Genomic DNA, 23,362 nt, shown 5'->3' with positions numbered 1-23,362 from the left:
AGGGGGCGATCAGACCAGTCCCCCTGCACAAGGAGAAAAAGAGGGCAGAGCAGTGGGAGGGGTCTAGCACGCTCCACCCACTACAGAAAACTACAGGAGGGGATGGAGACAAGACCAGTCACCCTGCACAAGGAGAAAGGGCAGAGCTGTGGGAGGGGCCCATCAGGCTCCACCCACTACAGAAAACTACAGGAGGGGGCGGAGACCAGACCAGTCCCCCTGCACACGGAGAGGGAGAGGGCAGAGCTGTGGGAGGGGTCTGGCAGGCTCCACCCACTACAGAAAACTACAGGAGGGGGTGGAGACCAGACCAGTCCCCCTGCACAAGGAGAGAGACCAGAGCTGTGGGAGGGGCCTGGCAGGCTCCACCCACTACAGAAAACTACAGGAGGGGGCGGAGACAAGACCAGTCACCCTGCGCATGGAGAGAGTAGAACTGTGGGCGGGGCCCAGAAGGCTCCACCCACTGCAGAGAACTACAGGAGGGGGCGATCAGACCAGTCCCCCTGCACAAGGAGAAAAAGAGGGCAGAGCAGTGGGAGGGGTCTAGCACGCTCCACCCACTACAGAAAACTACAGGAGGGGATGGAGACAAGACCAGTCACCCTGCACAAAGAGAAAGGGCAGAGCTGTGGGAGGGGCCCATCAGGCTCCACCCACTACAGAAAACTACAGGAGGGGGCGGAGACCAGACCAGTCCCCCTGCACACGGAGAGGGAGAGGGCAGAGCTGTGGGAGGGGTCTGGCAGGCTCCACCCACTACAGAAAACTACAGGAGGGGGTGGAGACCAGACCAGTCCCCCTGCACAAGGAGAGAGACCAGAGCTGTGGGAGGGGCCTGGCAGGCTCCACCCACTACAGGAGGGGGCGGAGACAAGACCAGTCCCCCTGCACATGGAGAGGGAGAGGGCAGAGCTGTGGGAGGGGCCTGGCAGGCTCCACCCACTACAGAAAACTACAGGAGGGGGCGGAGACCAGACCAGTCCCCCTGCACACGGAGAGGGCAGAGCTGGGAACACAGTAGAATGTTTCCTATTATACATAAAATCGGACGCGGTATTTCTCGTGTCGCAGCACGGCGCATCACATGGCACTGCCTTACTGCATGATACAGTGCGCTGCGATACGGGTGCTATGGGGAGTCACTTCCAACGCAGCTCCCTGGTGTGAATGAGCCCCCAAGCCTAGATCTTTGTATAAACCACCGATCCCCAGAAAAGTGATCCACATGCAGAGCGCTGTTCATAGCTGTTTGTCAGGCGGTGAGTCCGCGCTGAGCATAATATGTTGGATAATCTTTGCCGCGGGCGCAAAGCGGAGCATCATGGCGGCGGCATGTGAACACTCCTGCCCGCTACCATCGTGGCTCAAGTGTGGGCAGTCGATGGGTGATAAAAACGTGGCTCAGCCACGTGTTTTTTTTTTTACACTCTCCCCAATCGCAAGTCTAAATGAACCCTTATTGTCATCAAATGAGCCCCCTACTTCCCCTCCCCCACCACGAACGTCATTTCTTACATCCCAGAATGGTGAACAGAGCCAAGGTGGGTTAAAAATAAATAAGCGCCCGCCCCCATCGCTCCGCAGCCGGCGTCCGGCGTTTGCCTGCGAGACAGAGAAAGGCGCTGCGATAGGAAAAGGCGGCGGACGCACGTCAACAGACAGCTGTGGGTTTACCTTGCCTGTTAACGGCTGACCTAGCTTATTAATTAAATCCCGTTTTCCTTTTTTTTTTTTTTTTTTTTGCGGCTAATCAGAGGAGTCAGTGGATCGTTCAGAGTCAACATGACGAACGCAGCTGCCCGTCCAGAAACGGACGAATATATTTAGAATGCACAGGGCAGGGGGGGCGGCGCACAGACGGCGCAGGCGATGGGATAACCAAGCTGTTTGGAGAATTTGTTTTTAGTTCATCTCTCCGCGCCGCCTGCAATCAGCAATCAGTAAATTCCATTCCTCGCCAGGCAAAAGCTGGAGAGTCGTCAGCTGACTGGTGCCAGTGGTTTTTAGTCACGTGACCAAAAAACTGCCCGTCTTGTTTCGCTTTGATCGGCGGAACGATTTCAGTATCACTCGCTGCCATCTTTTGGTGTTCACCTACCTACAGAGCTGTGCAAACGTTTTAGGCAGGTGTGAAGAACCTGAAATCGAAGGGTTCATCGGTCATTTGTCATCAATGAACAAAATGGAAAGTAAATGAAGAGAAATCCAATCAATATTTGGGGTGACCCCCCCATATCATGTGAGCAGTATTGGGGTGAACCCCCATATCATGTGAGCAGTATTGGAGAGACCCCCCATATCATGTGAGCAGTATTGGGGTGAACCCCCCCATATTATGTGAGCAGTATTGGGGAGACCCCCCATATCATGTGAGCAGTATTGGGGTGAACCCCCCATATCATGTGAGAAGTATTGGGGTGAACCCCCTCATGTCATGTGAGCAGTATTGGGGTGAACCCCCCATATCATGTGAGAAGTATTGGGGTGAACCCCCCCATATCATGTGAGCAGTATTGGGGTGAACCCCCTCATGTCATGTGAGCAGTATTGGGGTGAACCCCCCATATCATGTGAGCAGTATTGGGGTGAACCCCCTCATGTCATGTGAGCAGTATTGGGGTGAACCCCCCATATCATGTGAGAAGTATTGGGGTGAACCCCCGCATATCATGTGAGCAGTACTAGGGAGACCCCCATATCATGTGAGCAGTTTGGGGAGACCCCCCATATCATGTGAGCAGTATTGGGGTGACCCCCCCCCCGCCTTCTAGGTAGACTTGCACCCAGTGAAGGATCTCGGCAGGTAGGTTGTTCGATGTACATCTCGTAGGACTAAGCCCAGATCTTCTGTGTCTTCATCTCATCCCAGACAGACTACATGATGGGGAGATCGGGGCTCTGTGGGGGCCAAACCATCACTTCCAGGGCCCCTTGTTCTTCTGTACCCTGAAGATAGTTCTTAATGGCTTTGAATGGATGTTTGCGGTGGTCGTCCTGCTGCAGAAATATTGTGGGGCCAATCACACGCCTCCTGGAGGCAGTGGTCGGTTAACTCAGAGGACCATAGACGCAGTGGGCGAGTAATGTTGAGGACCGTAGATGCAGTGGTCGGTTAACTCACAGGACCGTAGATACAGTGGTTGGGTAACGTTGAGGACCATAGATGCAGTGGCTGGGTAATGTTGAGCACCATAGATGCAGTGGCTGGGTAACGTTGAGGACCATAGATGCAGTGGCTGGGTAATGTTGAGGACCATAGACGCAGTGGCTGGGTAACGTTGAGGACCATAGATGCAGTGGCTGGGTAATGTTGAGGACCGTAGACGCAGTGGCTGGGTAATGTTGAGGACCGTAGACGCAGTGGCTGGGTAACGTTGAGGACCATAGATGCAGTGGCTGGGTAACGTTGAGGACCGTAGACGCAGTGATTGGGTAATGTTGAGGACCGTAGATGCAGTGGTTGGGTAATGTTGAGGACCGTAGATGCAGTGGCTGGGTAACGTTGAGGACCGTAGATGCAGTGGCTGGGTAACGTTGAGGACCATAGATGCAGTGGTTAAGTAATGTTGAGGACCGTAGACGCAGTGGTTGGGTAACGTTGAGGACCGTAGACGCAGTGGCTGGGTAACGTTGAGGACCATAGATGCAGTGGCTGGGTAACGTTGAGGACCGTAGACGCAGTGGTTGGGTAATGTTGAGGACCGTAGATGCAGTAGACACATCATGCTTACTCCCCTTTGGCATCAGAAGTTGTCCAGCAGTGCCATCAGAACTGGCAGAAACCAGAGGGACCCGGGTCACCCACCTACTGTCCGGAGACATCTGACCAGAAGTGGTCTTCATGGAAGAACCTCAGATGTGGAAACTAGGCTAAGCCACTGGACTATTCATGACAACAACGGAACCAGGGGGGGCGGAAACATGGCAGCAGGTGGTCTGGACTGAAGAGTCAAAATGTGAAATATTTGGCTGTAGCGGGAGGCAGTTTGTTGGGGGAAGGGCCGTTCAATAATGAGTGTCTGCAGCCAACTGTGAAGCATGGTGGAGGTTCCATGCAAGGTTGGGGCTGCGTTTCTGCCCATTGAGATTTGTCCGGGATCATTGGTGTCCTCAATGCTGAGAGATACAAGGAGATACTTCTCCATCATATCATACCATCAGGGAGGCGTGTGATAGGCCCCAAATTTATTCTGCAGCAACCCCCCCAAACATACAGCCAATGTCATTATGAACTATCTTCGGGGTACAGAAGAACAAGGAGTCCTGGAAGGGATGGTTTGGCCCCCACAGAGCCCCGATCTCCCCATCATGGAGCCTGTCTGGGATGACTTGAAGAGACAGAAGGATTGGAGGCGGCCGATGTCCACAGAAGATCTGGGCTTAGTCCTCCGAGAGAACAACCTACCTGCCGAGTTCCGGCACTGGGTGCAAGTCTACCTAGAAGAAGGCAAAGGGGGGGGGTCACCCCAATACTGCTCACATGATATGGGGGGGGGGGGTCACCCCAATACTGCTCATATGATATGGGGGGGGGTTGCCCCAATACTGATCACATGATATGGGGGTCATCCCAATACTGCTCACATGATATGGGGGGTCGCCTCAATACTGCTCACATAATATAGGGGGTCACCCCGATACTGCTTACATGATATGGGGGGGTCACCCCGATACTGCTCACATGATATGGGGGGGTCACCCCGATACTGCTCACATAATATGGGGGGGTCACCCCGATACTGCTCACATAATATGGGGGGGTCACCCCAATACTGCTCACATAATATGGGGGGGTCACCCCGATACTGCTTACATGATATGGGGGGGCGCCTCAATACTGCGCACATAATATTGGGGGGGTCACCCTGATACTGCTCACATGATATAGGGGGTCATCCCAATGCTGCTCACATGATATGGGGGGGTCGCCTCAATACTGCTCACATAATATGGGGGGGTCACCCCAATACTGCTCACATAATATGAAGGGTCACCCCGATACTGCTCACATGATATGGGGGGTCGCCTCAATACTGCTCACATAATATGGGGGGGTCACCCCAATACTGCTCACATAATATGGAGGGTCACCCCGATACTGCTCACATGATATGGGGGGGTTGCCTCAATACTGCTCACATAATATGGGGGGGGTCACCCCAATACTGCTCACATAATATGGAGGGTCACCCCGATACTGCTCACATGATATGGGGGGGTTTCCTCAATACTGCTCACATAATATGGGGGGGGTCACCCCAATACTGCTCACATAATATGGAGGGTCACCCCGATACTACTCACATGATATGGGGGGTCGCCTCAATACTGCTCACATAATATGGGGGGGGGTCACCCCAATACTGCTCACATAATATGGAGGGTCACCCCGATACTGCTCACATGATATGGGGAGGTTGCCTCAATACTGCTCACATAATATGGGGGGGGGGTCACCCCAATACTGCTCACATAATATGGGGGTCATCCCAATACTGCTCACATGATATGGGGGGTCGCCTCAATACTGCTCACATAATATGGGGGGGGTCACCCCAATACTGCTCACATAATATGGGGGTCATCCCAATACTGCTCACATGATATGGGGGTCCTCCCAATACTGCTCACATAATATGGGGGGGTCCTCCCAATACTGCTCACATGATATGGGGGGGTCATCCTAATACTGCTCACATGTTTTGGGGGGGGGGGGGTCACCCTAATACTGCTCACATGATATGGTGGGTCCGCCCAATCATTGTGCAATCTGAAATCAGTCTGTCAGGGGCAGTGAGTAGAAGCAGATACTAATGAAGAGATACACAGAAATGATTGGATGAGATATGATTGGATGAGATATGATTGGATGCGAAATGATTGGATGAGAAATGATTGGATGAGAAATGATTGGATGAGAAATGATTGGATGAGAAATGATTGGATGACATATGATTGGATGGGAAATGATTGGATGACATATGATTGGATGGGAAATGATTGGACGATAAATGATTGGACGTCTCCTCTACCTGAACAGAGCGAGGATCCGTCCGCCAGCCGCCTCTCATCTGAATGAAGATTCTCCAGGAAACTAGAAAAGGAAAAGAGATCGTCATGAACGATGAGAGAGATCTGACCGACCCGCCAGGACAAGAACACCGGGAAGAGCTCAGTCGCTGTTCAGCATGCATCCCCCATACATCACTAGCAATGACGGAAGCGGAGCCGGGGGGACGATTTATGGAAGGCGATTGGCTGTTTCACTTTGCAGGGAATTTTCCAATAGCTTAGTGAATAAGGCGGAGCTCCACCAACGTTCCTCGTCCAATCAGGTGCAAGCAATTGTTTTTGGGTTTTTTTTCCCTCGATTGTAATTAAGGATCCATCGCCGATTGTTGTCGCAACATTCACTGAGCCACGGGAACGTCTCTTACAATGTGAGCAGCCAATTCCCCCACCGACTCGTATACTGCAGTACTCTCCCAACTGAGGCCCTTTGCTGATCTTTATCCAACCCTTGGGGCCCCATTCCTCCCACTGACACCAATGATGGGGCCCCATTCCTCCCACTGACACCAATGATGGGGCCCCATTCCTCTCACTGACACCTCTAATACCAACAATCGGGCACTGACACTAACAATGGGGCACTATTCCTCCCACTGACACCAATGATGGGGCACTATTCCTCCCACTGACACCAATGATGGGGCACTATTCCTCCCACTGACACCAATGATGGGGCACTATTCCTCCCACTGACACCAATGATGGGGCACTATTCCTCCCACTGACACCAATGATGGGGCACTATTCCTCCCACTGACACCAATGATGGGGCACTATTCCTCCCACTGACACCAACAATGGGGCACTATTCCTCCCACTGACACCAATGATGGGGAACTATTCCTCCCACTGACACCAATGATGGGGCACTATTCCCCCCACTGACACCAATGATGGGGCACTATTCCCCCCACTGACACCAATGATGGGGCACTATTCCTCCCACTGACACCAATGATGGGGCACTATTCCTCCCACTGACACCAATGATGGGGCACTATTCCTCCCACTGACACCAATGATGGGGCACTATTCCTCCCACTGACACCAATGATGGGGCACTATTCCTCCCACTGACACCAATGATGGGGCACTATTCCCCCCACTGACACTAATGATGGGGCACTATTCCTCCCACTGACACCAATGATGGGACACTATTCCTCCCACTGACACCAATGATGGGGCACTATTCCTCCCACTGACACCAATGATGGGGCACTATTCCCACCACTGACACGACACTATTCCTCCCACTGACACCAATGATGGGGCACTATTCCCACCACTGACACGACACTATTCCTCCCACTGACACCAATGATGGGACACTATTCCTCCCACTGGCACCAATGATGGGGCACTGTTCCTCCCACTGACACCAATGATGGAGCACTATTCCTCCCACTGACACCAATGATGGGGCACTATTCCTCCCACTGACACCAATGATGGGGCACTATTCCTCCCACTGACACCAATGATGGGGCACTATTCCTCCCACTGATACCAATGATGGGGCACTATTCCTCCCACTGATACCAATGATGGGGCACTATTCCTCCCACTGACACCAATGATGGGGCGCTATTCCTCCCACTGACACCAATGATGGGGCACTATTCCTCCCACTGATACCAATGATGGGGCACTATTCCTCCCACTGATACCAATGATGGGGCACTATTCCTCCCACTGACACCAATGATGGGGCACTATTCCTCCCACTGACACCAATGATGGGGCGCTATTCCATCTCCTACTAACCACCAAGCCCATGGTTATATCTGCTTCCACTGGACACAGTGCCCCCCTTAAATCTGGAGGCCCCTAAAATTACCCTTTGTTTAGAAAGCTTGGGGCCCCGGGTATACTGTATATCAGATGTTCTTGCAGCAACAACACTCTCAGTGTGGGAAATGTATGAAAGGCAAACTGTCTGAGCTTCCTCCTAGCCACCAACCAACTTCCCCTTTTCATGTTGCTAAGGAAGGTTAGAAAAGAAAAGGAAAAAGTCGGTTGATTGCCCTGAGAAGTGGGGGGGGGGGGGGGTTGGATTGGGGGGAGGGGGGGAGGGGTTGAACTGGGGGAGCTGTATACAGGAGGTACAGCGTCACACAGGACCAATAAATACATTTCCCGCACTTCCCTCGTCCACTGAAATACAGAATACCAGAAGCAGCTGATGAACCAACGCGCCGCACTGACACCAATCGCGGGGAAATTGTTATAAAATCATAAACAATGACATCATTATTACGTCAAGTCAATTATAAATTAATTATTGTATCAAATACATTATTAGAAATATGACACAAAATGTAGAAGTATTTGTCCAGCGATATAAACTACATAAATAATAACATAACAACCGCACAATACAGAACTAGGAAAGCGCAATCAAGTATCTAAAAAAAAAAATAAAAAAATTGGAAAAATGTGTGGAAAGTGAGACCAAAACATCAGTGCTGCGAAGGTATTTGACGTCGTGGCCTCACTTTCCTCACTTTGGTTGTATTATTATTATTATTTTTTATTACTATCTTTATTATTATTATTATGAATTTTATTATTATTATTCTACAGCATTTAGATTTTTATTGGTATTATTATTATTATTATTACTACTAATATTAGTATTATTACTATTGTTTTTATTGTTATTATTATTATTACTATTACAAATATTAGTATTATTTTAAAGCATTTAAATTATTGGTATTGATATTATTACTAATATTAGTATTATTATTATTACAACTGTTATTATTATTATTATTTTACGGCATTTTGATTATTATTGGTATTAATATTATTATTTTTATTACTATTAGTATTAATATTACTATTATTACAAATATTATTATTTTACAGCATTTAGATTTTTATTGGTATTATTATTACTATTATTATTATTACAAATACAAATATTATTATTATTATTATTATTTTACAGCATTTAGATTATTATTGGTATTAATATTATTATTATTACTAATATTAGTATTAATATTACTATTATTACAAATATTATTATTATTATTTTACAGCATTTAGATTTTTATTGGTATTATTATTACTATTATTATTATTACAAATACAAATATTATTATTATTATTATTATTAATTTTCAGCATTTAGATTATTATTGGTATTAATATTAGTATTATTACTATTATTACAAATATTATTATTATTATTATTTTACAGCATTTAGATTTTTATTGGTATTATTATTACTATTATTATTACAAATACAAATATTATTATTATTATTATTATTATATTAATAATTTTCAGCATTTAGATTATTATTGGTATTAATATTAGTATTATTATTACTATTATTACAAATATTATTATTATTATTATTTTACAGCATTTAGATTTTTATTGGTATTATTATTATTATTATTATTACAAATACAAATATTATTATTATTATTTTACAGCATTTAGATTATAATTGTTATTAATATTATTATTATTACTAATATTAGTATTAATATTACTATTATTACTAATATTATTATTATTATTATTTTACAGCATTTAGATTTTTATTGGTATTATTATTACTATTATTATTACAAATACAAATATTATTATTATTATTATTAATAATAATTTTCAGCATTTAGATTATTATTGGTATTAATATTAGTATTATTAATACTATTATTACAAATATTATTATTATTATTATTTTACAGCATTTAGATTTTTATTGGTATTATTATTATTATTACAAATACAAATATTATTATTATTATTATTTTACAGCATTTAGATTATTATTGGTATTAATATTATTATTATTAATAATATTAGTATTAATATTACTATTATTACAAATATTATTATTATTATTATTATTATTTTACAGCATTTAGATTTTTATTGGTATTATTATTACTATTATTATTATTATTACAAATACAAATATTATTATTATTATTATTATTAATAATAATTTTCAGCATTTAGATTATTATTGGTATTAATATTAGTATTATTACTATTATTACAAATATTATTATTATTATTTTACAGCATTTAGATTTTTATTGGTATTATTATTACTATTATTATTACAAATACAAATATTATTATTATTATTTTACAGCATTTAGATTATTATTGGTATTAATATTACTATTATTATTATTACAAATACAAATATTATTATTATTATTATTTTACAGCATTTAGATTATTATTGGTATTAATATTATTATTATTACTAATATTAGTATTAATATTACTATTATTACAAATATTATTATTATTATTTTACAGCATTTAGATTTTTATTGGTATTATTATTACTATTATTATTACAAATACAAATATTATTATTATTATTATTATTTTAATAATTTTCAGCATTTAGATTATTATTGGTATTAATATTAGTATTATTATTACTATTATTACAAATATTATTATTATTATTATTTTACAGCATTTAGATTTTTATTGGTATTATTATTATTATTACAAATACAAATATTATTATTATTATTATTTTACAGCATTTAGATTATTATTGGTATTAATATTACTATTATTATTATTACAAATACAAATATTATTATTATTATTATTTTACAGCATTTAGATTATTATTGGTATTAATATTATTATTATTACTAATATTAGTATTAATATTACTATTATTACAAATATTATAATTATTATTTTACAGCATTTAGATTTTTATTGGTATTATTATTACTATTATTATTACAAATACAAATATTATTATTATTATTATTATTAATTTTCAGCATTTAGATTATTATTGGTATTAATATTAGTATTATTACTATTATTACAAATATTATTATTATTATTATTTTACAGCATTTAGATTTTTATTGGTATTATTATTACTATTATTATTACAAATACAAATATTATTATTATTATTATTTTACAGCATTTAGATTATTATTAGTATTAATATTATTATTACTAATATTAGTATTAATATTACTATTATTACAAATATTATTATTATTATTATTTTACAGCATTTAGATTTTTATTGGTATTATTATTACTATTATTATTACAAATACAAATATTATTATTATTATTATTATATTAATAATTTTCAGCATTTAGATTATTATTGGTATTAATATTAGTATTATTATTACTATTATTACAAATATTATTATTATTATTATTTTACAGCATTTAGATTTTTATTGGTATTATTATTATTATTATTACAAATACAAATATTATTATTATTATTATTTTACAGCATTTCGATTATTATTGTTATTAATATTATTATTATTACTAATATTAGTATTAATATTATTATTATTACAAATATTATTATTATTATTATTTTACAGCATTTAGATTTTTATTGGTATTATTATTACTATTATTATTACAAATACAAATATTATTATTATTATTATTATTAATAATTTTCAGCATTTAGATTATTATTGGTATTAATATTATTATTATTACTAATATTAGTATTAATATTACTATTATTACAAATATTATTATTATTATTATTATTATTTTACAGCATTTAGATTTTTATTGGTATTATTATTATTATTACAAATACAAATATTATTATTATTATTATTTTACAGCATTTCGATTATTATTGGTATTAATATTATTATTATTACTAATATTAGTATTAATATTACTATTATTACAAATATTATTATTATTATTATTATTATTTTACAGCATTTAGATTTTTATTGGTATTATTATTACTATTATTATTATTATTACAAATACAAATATTATTATTATTATTATTAATAATTTTCAGCATTTAGATTATTATTGGTATTAATATTAGTATTATTATTACTATTATTACAAATATTATTATTATTTCACATTTTGATTATTATTATTATTACAAATATTATTATTATTATTTCCTGTTTCTAGTTGTTATTCTGCTGTTGTTTCCGCATCTTCTGTAGACAGAAATGTATTTAGATTTGTTCGCAGCGCACATCAGTCAGTTTATTGCCACGAGAGACCAAACGGCGTTCCGTATTTAACATCTCTCTGCCTGCCACACGGGACACGGAAAACGGGACACGGAACACGGGACACTTGGCACGCAAATTAGCGACAAATTAGTCCTCTCCTTTAATGTGACCCCGGCGCTCGGGCGATGGACACGCCCCTCTGCGACAGATTTTCACTCAAAGTTTGGAAAGTCGCTTTTATTTTTTGTTGTCGCTGCGCTGATCAGAGGAAGGACACGACGCTGCGACTTCCAGTGAAGACGGCGATTTCAAAGTCAGATGTCATTCCGACTTCAGGTGCGACTTGCAAGACATCTGCGACTTACCTCCACAAGGATGTCTGCCTGAAGCTGCGCACGCACTACCTTAGAAACCAAGTCGGAATCGCTCCAACATGACCGCTTTAGGCTCCATTCACACTCATGCGACTTCAAAACCGTGCGATTTTCTTTGCGACTTTACAGTGCGACTCGATGCAACTTTGATGTGACTTTGGCTTTGACTGAGGATAATTGTTTCTGCTGCACAAAGTCGCACACAAGTCGCATGTACAACATTCAGGTGCGACTTTCATGGGACTTTGGAGGGTTTACATTGAAGTCTATGGCCCTCAAGTCGCATGAAAGTCGGACCAAAGTAGTGCAGGAACCAGGAGCGGACTGACCATTTGGAAACTCAGGCACTGCCCGAGGGCCCGGGGTCAGTAGGGGGCCCCATGAGATGCCCCTGGTACCTTTTTCATAGGCTTTTTTGAGTTTGGGCAAGGACACAGGGGCCCCATGATCCCCTATTGCCCGGGGGCCCCATGAGTTGTCAGTCCGCCCCTGACAGGAATTAATTTTAAGTCGCACAGATATGAATGATACCCATTGGGAAATAAGGGGGGTGACTTGTCATGTTACTTTGGACCCCAAAGCCACGTGACAAGTCGCATAAGGCTCCATTCACACTTGTGCAACTTCAAAATCGTACGATTTTTCATTGCAACTTTACAGTGCGACTTTGATGTGACTTTGGGTGAGTGCGACTTTGGATGAGTGCAACTTTGGATGAGTGCAACTTTGGGGCGACTTTGGATGAGTGCAACTTTGGGGCGACTTTGGATGAGTGCAACTTTGGGGCGACTTTGGATGAGTGCAACTTTGGGGCGACTTTGGATGAGTGCAACTTTGGGGCGACTTTGGCTTTGACAGAGGATAACTGTCTCTGCTGGACAAAGTCGCACACAAGTCACATGTACAACATTCAGGTGCGAATTTCATGCGACTTTGGAGGGTTTACATTGAAGTCTATGGCCCTCAAGTCGCATGAAATCAGACCAGAGTAGTGCAGGAACTACTCTGAAGTCGTTGTGACTTGAAGTCGCACAGATATGAATGGTACCCATTGGGAAACATGGGGGGGGCAGCAGCTTGTCATGTGACTCTGGACCCCAAAGTCACATGATGACAAGTCGCATGAGTGTGAATGGAGCCTTAATTGCGGATGCGACTTGCCTGATATGACCGCGCGCTAAATCTGTCTCCTAATATAAATATATTATTAGAATTCCGGGAATGTTATATAAAGAGATACAAATACTAAAAGAAATCCGTCAGATTATTATTGTAACAAATAAATGGAAAAACAACAACATTATCAACAAACAAACAAACAAACAAACAAACATTCGCTACATTCCTGACATTATAATGAGGAAATGGAAGAATAGAAATGCTACAAATAAATACAATCCATGATCTGAATGTTACAAATAGATGTATAAAGGACTCTCATAGGCGACTTCCACACTGAGCTGCAGCAAAAACGCATGTGCTTTTTGCCACGTTTTTACCACATTTTTTTTTACAGAGCATGTGACTCAAAAACCGCACCAGAACGCAATATGGGTGCATTTTTGATGCGTCTTTGCTGTGTTTTTCATTGATTTCAATGGGGAGGTGAGTTTATGGTGCAGTTTTTTACAGCACCAAACCTGCTTTAAAAATCTGCACTGATCCCCTCTACGGACAGCACTGATCCCCTCTACGGACAGCACTGATCCCCTCTACGGACAGCACTGATCCCCTCCACGGACAGCACTGATCCCCTCCACGGACAGCACTGATCCCCTCCACGGACAGCACTGATCCCCTCCACGCACAGCACTGATCCCCTCTACGCACAGCACTGATCCCCTCTACGGACAGCACTGATCCCCTCTACGGACAGCACTGATCCCCTCTACGGACAGCGCTGATCCCCTCCACGGACAGCGCTGATCCCCTCCACGGACAGCGCTGATATCTCCACAGACAGCACTGATCCCCTCTACGGACAGCACTTATATCTCTATGGACAGCACTGATCCCCTCTACGGACAGCACTGATCCCCTCTACGGACAGCACTGATCCCCTCTACGGACAGCACTGATCCCCTCTACGGACAGCACTGATCCCCTCTACGGACAGCACTGATCCCCTCTACGGACAGCACTGATCCCCTCTACGGACAGCACTGATCCCCTCTACGGACAGCACTGATCCCCTCTACGGACAGCACTGATCCCCTCCACGGACAGCACTGATCCCCTCCACGGACAGCACTGATCCCCTCCACGGACAGCACTGATCCCCTCTACGGAGAGCACTGATCCCCTCTACGGACAGCACTGATCCCCTCCACGGACAGCACTGATCCCCTCCACGGACAGCACTGATCCCCTCCACGGAGAGCACTGATCCCCTCTACGGACAGCACTGATCCCCTCTACGGACAGCACTGATCCCCTCCACGGACAGCACTGATCCCCTCCACGGACAGCACTGATCCCCTCCACGGACAGCACTGATCCCCTCCACGGACAGCACTGATCCCCTCCACGGACAGCACTTATATCTCTATGGACAGCACTGATCCCCTCTACGGACAGCACTGATCCCCTCTACGGACAGCACTGATCCCCTCTACGGACAGCACTGATCCCCTCTACGGACAGCACTGATCCCCTCTACGGACAGCACTGATCCCCTCTACGGACAGCACTGATCCCCTCTACGGACAGCACTGATCCCCTCCACGGACAGCACTGATCCCCTCCACGGACAGCACTGATCCCCTCTACGGACAGCACTGATCCCCTCCACGGACACCAATTATCCCCTCCACGGACAGCACTTATATCTCTATGGACAGCACTGATCCCCTCTACAGACAGCACTGATCCCCTCCACGGACAGCACTGATATCTCTATGGACAGCACTGATATCTCTATGGACAGCACTGATATCTCTATGGACAGCACTGATCCCCTCTACAGACAGCACTGATCCCCTCTACGGACAGCACTGATCCCCTCTACGGACAGCACTGATCCCCTCTACAGACAGCACTGATATCTCTATGGACAGCACTGATCCCCTCTACGGACAGCACTGATCCCCTCTACAGACAGCACTGATCCCCTCTACAGACAGCACTGATCCCCTCTACAGACAGCACTGATCCCCTCTACAGACAGCACTGATCCCCTCTACAGACAGCACTGATCCCCTCTACAGACAGCACTGATCCCCTCTACAGACAGCACTGATATCTCTACGGACAGCACTAATCCCCTCTACGGACAGCACTGATATCTCTACGGACAGCACTAATCCCCTCTACGGACAGCACTGATCCCCTCTACGGACAGCACTGATCCCCTCTACAGACAGCACTGATATCTCTACGGACTGCACTGATCCCCTCTACGGACAGCACTGATCCCCTCTACAGACAGCACTAATCCCCTCTACGGACAGCACTGATCCGGGGATGTAAGTGCATGTTACAATGTCTCAGTGCTCCGGATATCAGTACATGTTACAATGTATCAGTGCTGGGGATGTCAGTGCGTGTTACAATGTATCAGTGAGGGGATGTCAGTGCGTGTAACAATGTCTCAGTGCTCCGGATATCAGTACATGTTACAACGTATCAGTGCTGGGGATGTCAGTGCGTGTTACAACGTATCAGTGCTGGGGATGTCACTGCGTGTTACAATGTATCAGTGCTGGGGATATCAGTGCGTGTTACAATGTATCAGTGCTGGGGATGTCAGTGCGTGTTACAATGTATCAGTGCTGGGGATGTCAGTGCGTGTTACAATGTATCAGTGATGGGATGTCAGTGCGTGTTACAATGTATCAGTGCTGGGGATGTCAGTGCGTGTTACAATGTATCAGTGCTGGGATGTCAGTGCATGTTACAATGTATCAGTGCTGGGATGTCAGTGCATGTTACAATGTATCAGTGAGGGGATGTCAGTGCGTGTTACAATGTCTCAGTGCTCCGGATATCAGTACATGTTACAACGTATCAGTGCTGGGGATGTCAGTGCGTGTTACAACGTATCAGTGCTGGGGATGTCACTGCGTGTTACAATGTATCAGTGCTGGGGATGTCAGTGCGTGTTACAATGTATCAGTGCTGGGGATGTCAGTGTGTGTTACAATGTATCAGTGATGGGATGTCAGTGCGTGTTACAATGTATCAGTGCTGGGGATGTCAGTGCGTGTTACAATGTATCAGTGAGGGGATGTCAGTGCGTGTTACAATGTATCAGTGCTGGGGATGTCAGTGCATGTTACAATGTATCAGTGAGGGGATGTCAGTGCATGTTACAATGTATCAGTGAGGGGATGTCAGTGCATGTTACAATGTATCAGTGCTGGGATGTCAGTGCATGTTACAATGTATCAGTGAGGGGATGTCAGTGCGTGTTACAATGTATCAGTGCTGGGGATGTCAGTGCATGTTACAATGTATCAGTGAGGGGATGTCAGTGCGTGTTACAATGTATCAGTGAGGGGATGTCAGTGAGAAGCGCTCTGTGGCTCCGTCTGTCAGGCACTGCGAGTTACATCAGCTGCCACGTGGTGCTCCTGTTGTGCTGACAGACCCCGCCCACTACACATGGTATGGAAAATTACTGGGAGAAGAGGGGGGGCAACAACAACAGAGGGGGATGGAGAGCCCAGCACTGCCAGGGACACGCGAGAGCCCGGCACTGCCAGGGACACGCGAGAGCCCGGCACTGCCAGGGACACGCGAGAGCCCAGCACTGCCAGGGACACGCGAGAGCCCAGCACTGCCAGGGACACGCGAGAGCCCAGCACTGCCAGGGACACGCGAGAGCCCAGCACTGCCAGGGACACGCGAGAGCCCAGCACTGCCAGGGACACGCGAGAGCCCAGCACTGCCAGGGACACGCGAGAGCCCAGCACTGCCAGGGACACGCGAGAGCCCGGCACTGCCAGGGACACGCGAGAGCCCGGCACTGCCAGGGACATGGGAGAGCCCGGCACTGCCAGGGACACGGGAGAGCCCGGCACTGCCAGGGACAAGGGAGAGCCCGGCACTGCCAGGGACACGGGAGAGCCCGGCACTGCCAGGGACACGCGAGAGCCCGGCACTGCCAGGGACACGCGAGAGCCCGGCACTGCCAGGGACACAAGAGAGCCCGGCACTGCCAGGGACACACGAGAGCCCGGCACTGCCAGGGACACACGAGAGCCCGGCACTGCCAGGGACACACGAGAGCCCGGCACTGCCAGGGACACAAGAGAGCCCGGCACTGCCAGGGACACAAGAGAGCCCGGCACTGCCAGGGACACAAGAGAGCCCGGCACTGCCAGGGACAGGGGAGAGCCCGGCACTGCCAGGGACAGGGGAGAGCCCGGCACTGCCAGGGACAGGGGAGAGCCCGGCACTGCCAGGGACAGGGGAGAGCCCGGCACTGCCAGGGACAGGGGAGAGCCCGGCACTGCCAGGGACAGGGGAGAGCCCGGCACTGCCAGGGACAGGGGAGAGCCCAGCACTGCCAGGGACAGGGGAGAGCCCAGCACTGCCAGGGACAGGGGAGAGCCCAGCACTGCCAGGGACAGGGGAGAGCCCAGCACTGCCAGGGACAGGGGAGAGCCCAGCACTGCCAGGGACACGGGAGAGCCCAGCACTGCCAGGGACACGGGAGAGCCCAGCACTGCCAGGGACACGGGAGAGCCCAGCACTGCCAGGGACACGGGAGAGCCCAGCACTGCCAGGGACACGGGAGAGCCCAGCACTGCCAGGGACACGGGAGAGCCCAGCACTGCCAGGGACACGGGAGAGCCCAGCACTGCCAGGGACACGGGAGAGCCCAGCACTGCCAGGGACACGGGAGAGTCCAGCACTGCCAGGGACACGGGAGAGTCCAGCACTGCCAGGGACACGGGAGAGCCCAGCACTGCCAGGGACACGGGAGAGCCCAGCACTGCCAGGGACACGGGAGAGTCCAGCACTGCCAGGGACACAGGAGAGCCCAGCACTGCCAGGGACACAGGAGAGCCCAGCACTGCCAGGGACACAGGAGAGCCCAGCACTGCCAGGGACACGGGAGAGCCCAGCACTGCCAGGGACACAAGAGAGACCAGCACTGCCAGGGACACAAGAGAGACCAGCACTGCCAGGGACAGGGGAGAGCCCAGCACTGCCAGGGATAGGGGAGAGCCCAGCACTGCCAGGGACACTGGAGAGCCCAGCACTGCCAGGGACACTGGAGAGCCCAGCACTGCCAGGGACACTGGAGAGCCCAGCACTGCCAGGGACACGGGAGAGCCCAGCACTGCCAGGGACACAAGAGAGACCAGCACTGCCAGGGACACAAGAGAGACCAGCACTGCCAGGGACAGGGGAGAGCCCAGCACTGCCAGGGATAGGGGAGAGCCCAGCACTGCCAGGGACACTGGAGAGCCCAGCACTGCCAGGGACACTGGAGAGCCCAGCACTGCCAGGGACACTGGAGAGCCCAGCACTGCCAGGGACACTGGAGAGCCCAGCACTGCCAGGGACACTGGAGAGCCCAGCACTGCCAGGGACACTGGAGAGCCCAGCACTGCCAGGGACACTGGAGAGCCCAGCACTGCCAGGGACACTGGAGAGCCCAGCACTGCAACCATGCAGACCCCAGACTGACACCCCGAACAGCGTGCAGACCCCAGACTGACACCCCGAACAGCGTGCGGACCCCAGACTGACACCCCAAATAGCGTGCGGACCCCAGACTGACACCCCGAACAGCATGAGGACCCCAGACTGACACCCCGAACAGCATGAGGACCCCAGACTGACACCCCAAACAGCATGAGGACCCCAGACTGACACCCCAAACAGCGTACAGACCCCAGACTGACACCCCAAACAGCGTACAGACCCCAGACTGACACCCAAACAGCGTGCGGACCCCAGACTGACACCCAAACGGCGTGCGGACCCCAGACTGACATCCTAAATAATGTGCAGACCCCAGACTGACACCCCGAACAGCGTGAGGACCCCAGACTGACACCTCACACAGCATGAGGACCCCAGACTGACACCTCACATAGCGTGCGGACCCCAGACTGACCCCGAACAGCGTGAGGACCCCAGACTGACACCCCGAACAGCGTGAGGACCCCAGACTGACACCCCGAACAGCGTGAGGACCCCAGACTGACACCCCGAACAGCGTGAGGACCCCAGACTGACACCCCGAACAGCGTGAGGACCCCAGGTTGACACCTCACACAGCATGCGGACCCCAAACTGACACCCCAAACAACGTGCAGACCCCAGACTGACCCCCAGTGTGCAGACCCCAGACTGACCCCCAGTGTGCAGACCCCAGACTGACCCCCAGTGTGCAGACCCCAGACTGACACCTCACACAGCGTGAAGACCCCTGACTGACCCCCCAAACAGCACTCAGACCCCAGAATGACACCCCAAACAGTGTGCAGACCCCAGACTGACCCCCAAACAGCGTGCAGATCCCAGACTGACACCTCACACAGTGTGCAGACCCCAGACACCTCACAAAATGTGCCCCCCTCACAGAATTACATCCCGGACAGTATATACCCCCCCAGACTGACACCTTACACAATATGCACCCCCCAGACTGACACCTCACACAGTGTGCACCCCCCAGGCTGACACACCACACATTGTTCACCCCCCAGATTGACACCTCACACATTGTGCACCCCTCCAGACTGACACCACAGTGTTCACCCCCCAGACTGACACCACAGTGTTCACCCCCCAGACTGACACCACAGTGTTCACCCCCCAGGTTGACACCCCACACAGTGTGCACCCCCCAGACTGACACCTAATACAGTGTGCACACCCCAGACTAACACCCCACATGATGTGACCCCCAGGCTGACACCCCACACAGTGAGCATCCCCCCAGACTGACACCTTACACACTGTTCACCCCCCAGACTAACACCCCACATAGTGTGACCCCCCCCCAGACTGACACCTCACACAGTGTGCACCCCCCAGACTGACACCTCACACAGTGTGCACCCCCCAGACTGACACCTCACACAGTGTTCACCCCCTAGACTGACACCCCCCACAGTGTGCACCCCCCAGACTGACACCTCACACAGTGTGCACCCCCCAGACTGACACCTCACACAGTGTGCACCCCCCAGACTGACACCCCACACAGTGTGCACCCCCTAGACTGACACCCCCCACAGTGTGCACCCCCCAGACTGACACCTCACACAGTGTGCACCCCCCAGACTGACACCCCACATAGTGTGACCCCCCCCAGACTGACACCCCACACAGTGTGCACCCCCCAGACTGACACCCCACACAGTGTGCACCCCCCAGTCCCGGCAGGTCCTGGCTCTGACCCCGGTGCAGTAGTTGTGGGTCTGTTGGAGGAGAACAGTCCACAGGTCCCTCTGATGTCTGGCGGTCGGATGGATCTCTGCGGAGATGGAGACAATGTGCGGCTCTCACATGGGGGGTGACAGGAAGGTGGCCCCTTACCATGCTGCAGTGGCCCCGTCCTCAGCACTCCGGAGCTCTCACTGGCCCCGAACTGTCACTGAGCTGCTATTTCTTAAAGGCAAAGTTGCATCATCCAGCAGCAAGGACGGCCCCGTGTGAAGGAGTTCCTCCCCCCCCCTCCGAGCTCCTCCTGCTTCTGTCACTGAGAGCCAGAGCCGTCCGTCCATTGTACCATCCCCCAGACTGGTCCCCGTCCCTGCACCCCAATACCGGGCCCTGCACCCCAATACCGGACCCTGCACTCCAACACCGGGCCCTGCACCCCAATACCGGACCCTGCACCCCAACATACCTGAGAGCCAGAGCCGTCCGTCCATTGTCCCATCCCCCAGACTGGTCCCCGTCCCTGCACCCCAATACCGGGCCCTGCACCCCAACACCGGGCCCTGCACTCCAACACCGGGCCCAGCACCCCAATACCTGTCCCTATCCCCCCAACATACCTGAGAGCCAGAGCCGTCCGTCCATTGTCCCATCCCCCAGACTGGTCCCCGTCCCTGCACCCCAATACCGGGCCCTGCACCCCAACACCGGGCCCTGCACCCCAACACCGGGCCCTGCACCCCAATACCGGACCCTGCACCCCAACATACCTGAGAGCCAGAGCCGTCCGTCCATTGTACCATCCCCCAGACTGGTCCCCGTCCCTGCACCCCAATACCGGGCCCTGCACCCCAACATACCTGAGAGCCAGAGCCGTCCGTCCATTGTCCCATCCCCCAGACTGGTCCCCGTCCCTGCACCCCAACACCGGGCCCTGCACCCCAACACCGGGCCCTGCACCCCAACACCGGACCCTGCACCCCAATACCGGGCCCTGCACCCCAACACCGGGCCCTGCACCCCAACATACCTGAGAGTCAGAGCCGTCCGTCCATTGTACCATCCCCCAGACTGGTCCCCGTCCCTGCACCCCAACACCGGGCCCTGCACTCCAACACCGGGCCCTGCACCCCAATACCGGACCCTGCACCCCAATACCTGTCCCTATCCCCCCAACATACCTGAGAGCCAGAGCCGTCCGTCCATTGTACCATCCCCCAGACTGGTCCCCGTCCCTGCACCCCAACACCGGGCCCTGCACCCCAATACCGGGCCCTGCACCCCAACACCGGGCCCTGCACCCCAATACTAGTCCCTGCACCCCAATACCTGTCCCTAACCCCCCAACATACCTGAGAGTCAGAGCCGTCCGTCCATTGTACCATCCCCCAGACTGGTCCCCGTCCCTGCACCCCAACACCGGGCCCTGCACCCCAACACCGGGCCCTGCACCCCAATACCGGACCCTGCACCCCAATACCGGGCCCTGCACCCCAACACCGGGCCCTGCACCCCAACATACCTGAGAGTCAGAGCCGTCCGTCCATTGTACCATCCCCCAGACTGGTCCCCGTCCCTGCACCCCAACACCGGGCCCTGCACCCCAACACCGGGCCCTGCACCCCAACACCGGGCCCTGCACCCCAATACTAGTCCCTGCACCCCAACACCGGGCCCCGCACCCCAACACCGGGCCCTGCACCCCAATACTAGTCCCTGCACCCCAACACCGGGCCCTGCACCCCCAACATACCTGAGAGCCAGAGCCGTCCGTCCATTGTCCCATCCCCCAGACTGGTCCCCGTCCCTGCACCCCAACACCGGGCCCTGCACCCCAACACCGGGCCCTGCACCCCAACACCGGGCCCTGCACCCCCACATACCTGAGAGCCAGAGCCGTCCGTCCATTGTCCCATCCCCCAGACTGGTCCCCGTCCCTGCACCCCAACACCGGGCCCTGCACCCCAACACCGGGCCCTGCACCCCAACATACCTGAGAGCCAGAGCCGTCCGTCCATTGTCCCATCCCCCAGACTGGTCCCCGTCCCTGCACCCCAACACCGGGCCCTGCACCCCAATACTAGTCCCTGCACCCCAACACCGGGCCCTGCACCCCAATACCGGGCCCTGCACCCCAACACCGGGCCCTGCACCCCAACATACCTGAGAGTCAGAGCCGTCCGTCCATTGTACCATCCCCCAGACTGGTCCCCGTCCCTGCACCCCAACACCGGGCCCTGCACCCCAACATACCTGAGAGTCAGAGCCGTCCGTCCATTGTACCATCCCCCAGACTGGTCCCCGTCCCTGCACCCCAATACCGGGCCCTGCACCCCAATACCGGGCCCTGCACCCCAACACCGGGCCCTGCACCCCAATACCGGACCCTGCACCCCAACACCGGGCCCTGCACCCCAATACCTGTCCCTATCCCCCCAACATATCTGAGAGCCAGAGCAGTCCGTCCATTGTACCATCCCCCAGACTGGTCCCCGTCCCTGCACCCCAATACCGGGCCCTGCACCCCAACACCGGGCCCTGCACCCCAATACCGGACCCTGCACCCCAACACC

At 49.2% G+C, this 23,362-nt stretch overlaps 1 long non-coding RNA gene across 1 annotated transcript in view; it reads right to left on the bottom strand.

Moving 5' to 3' along the window:
* LOC149441205 (uncharacterized) overlaps nucleotides 1-21,050 on the bottom strand; it is a 61,990-nt gene extending 40,940 nt beyond the window's left edge. Inside the window, exons 1-2 of the long non-coding RNA XR_016307424.1 lie at nucleotides 20,946-21,050; nucleotides 6,036-6,097 (exon numbers count right to left, since the gene is read on the bottom strand). This is a non-coding gene — a long non-coding RNA (uncharacterized LOC149441205). The remainder of the gene's footprint in view (nucleotides 1-6,035; nucleotides 6,098-20,945) is intronic.
* Nucleotides 21,051-23,362: the final 2,312 nt, after the last annotated feature.

The sequence above is a fragment of the Staurois parvus genome, unplaced genomic scaffold (assembly GCF_062004578.1).
Source record: "Staurois parvus isolate SC_StPar_1 unplaced genomic scaffold, SC_StPar_1.0 ptg001013l, whole genome shotgun sequence".
In the NCBI taxonomy this organism is placed as follows: Eukaryota; Metazoa; Chordata; class Amphibia; order Anura; family Ranidae; genus Staurois; species Staurois parvus.
This window is presented reverse-complemented; position numbering and strand designations above follow the sequence as displayed.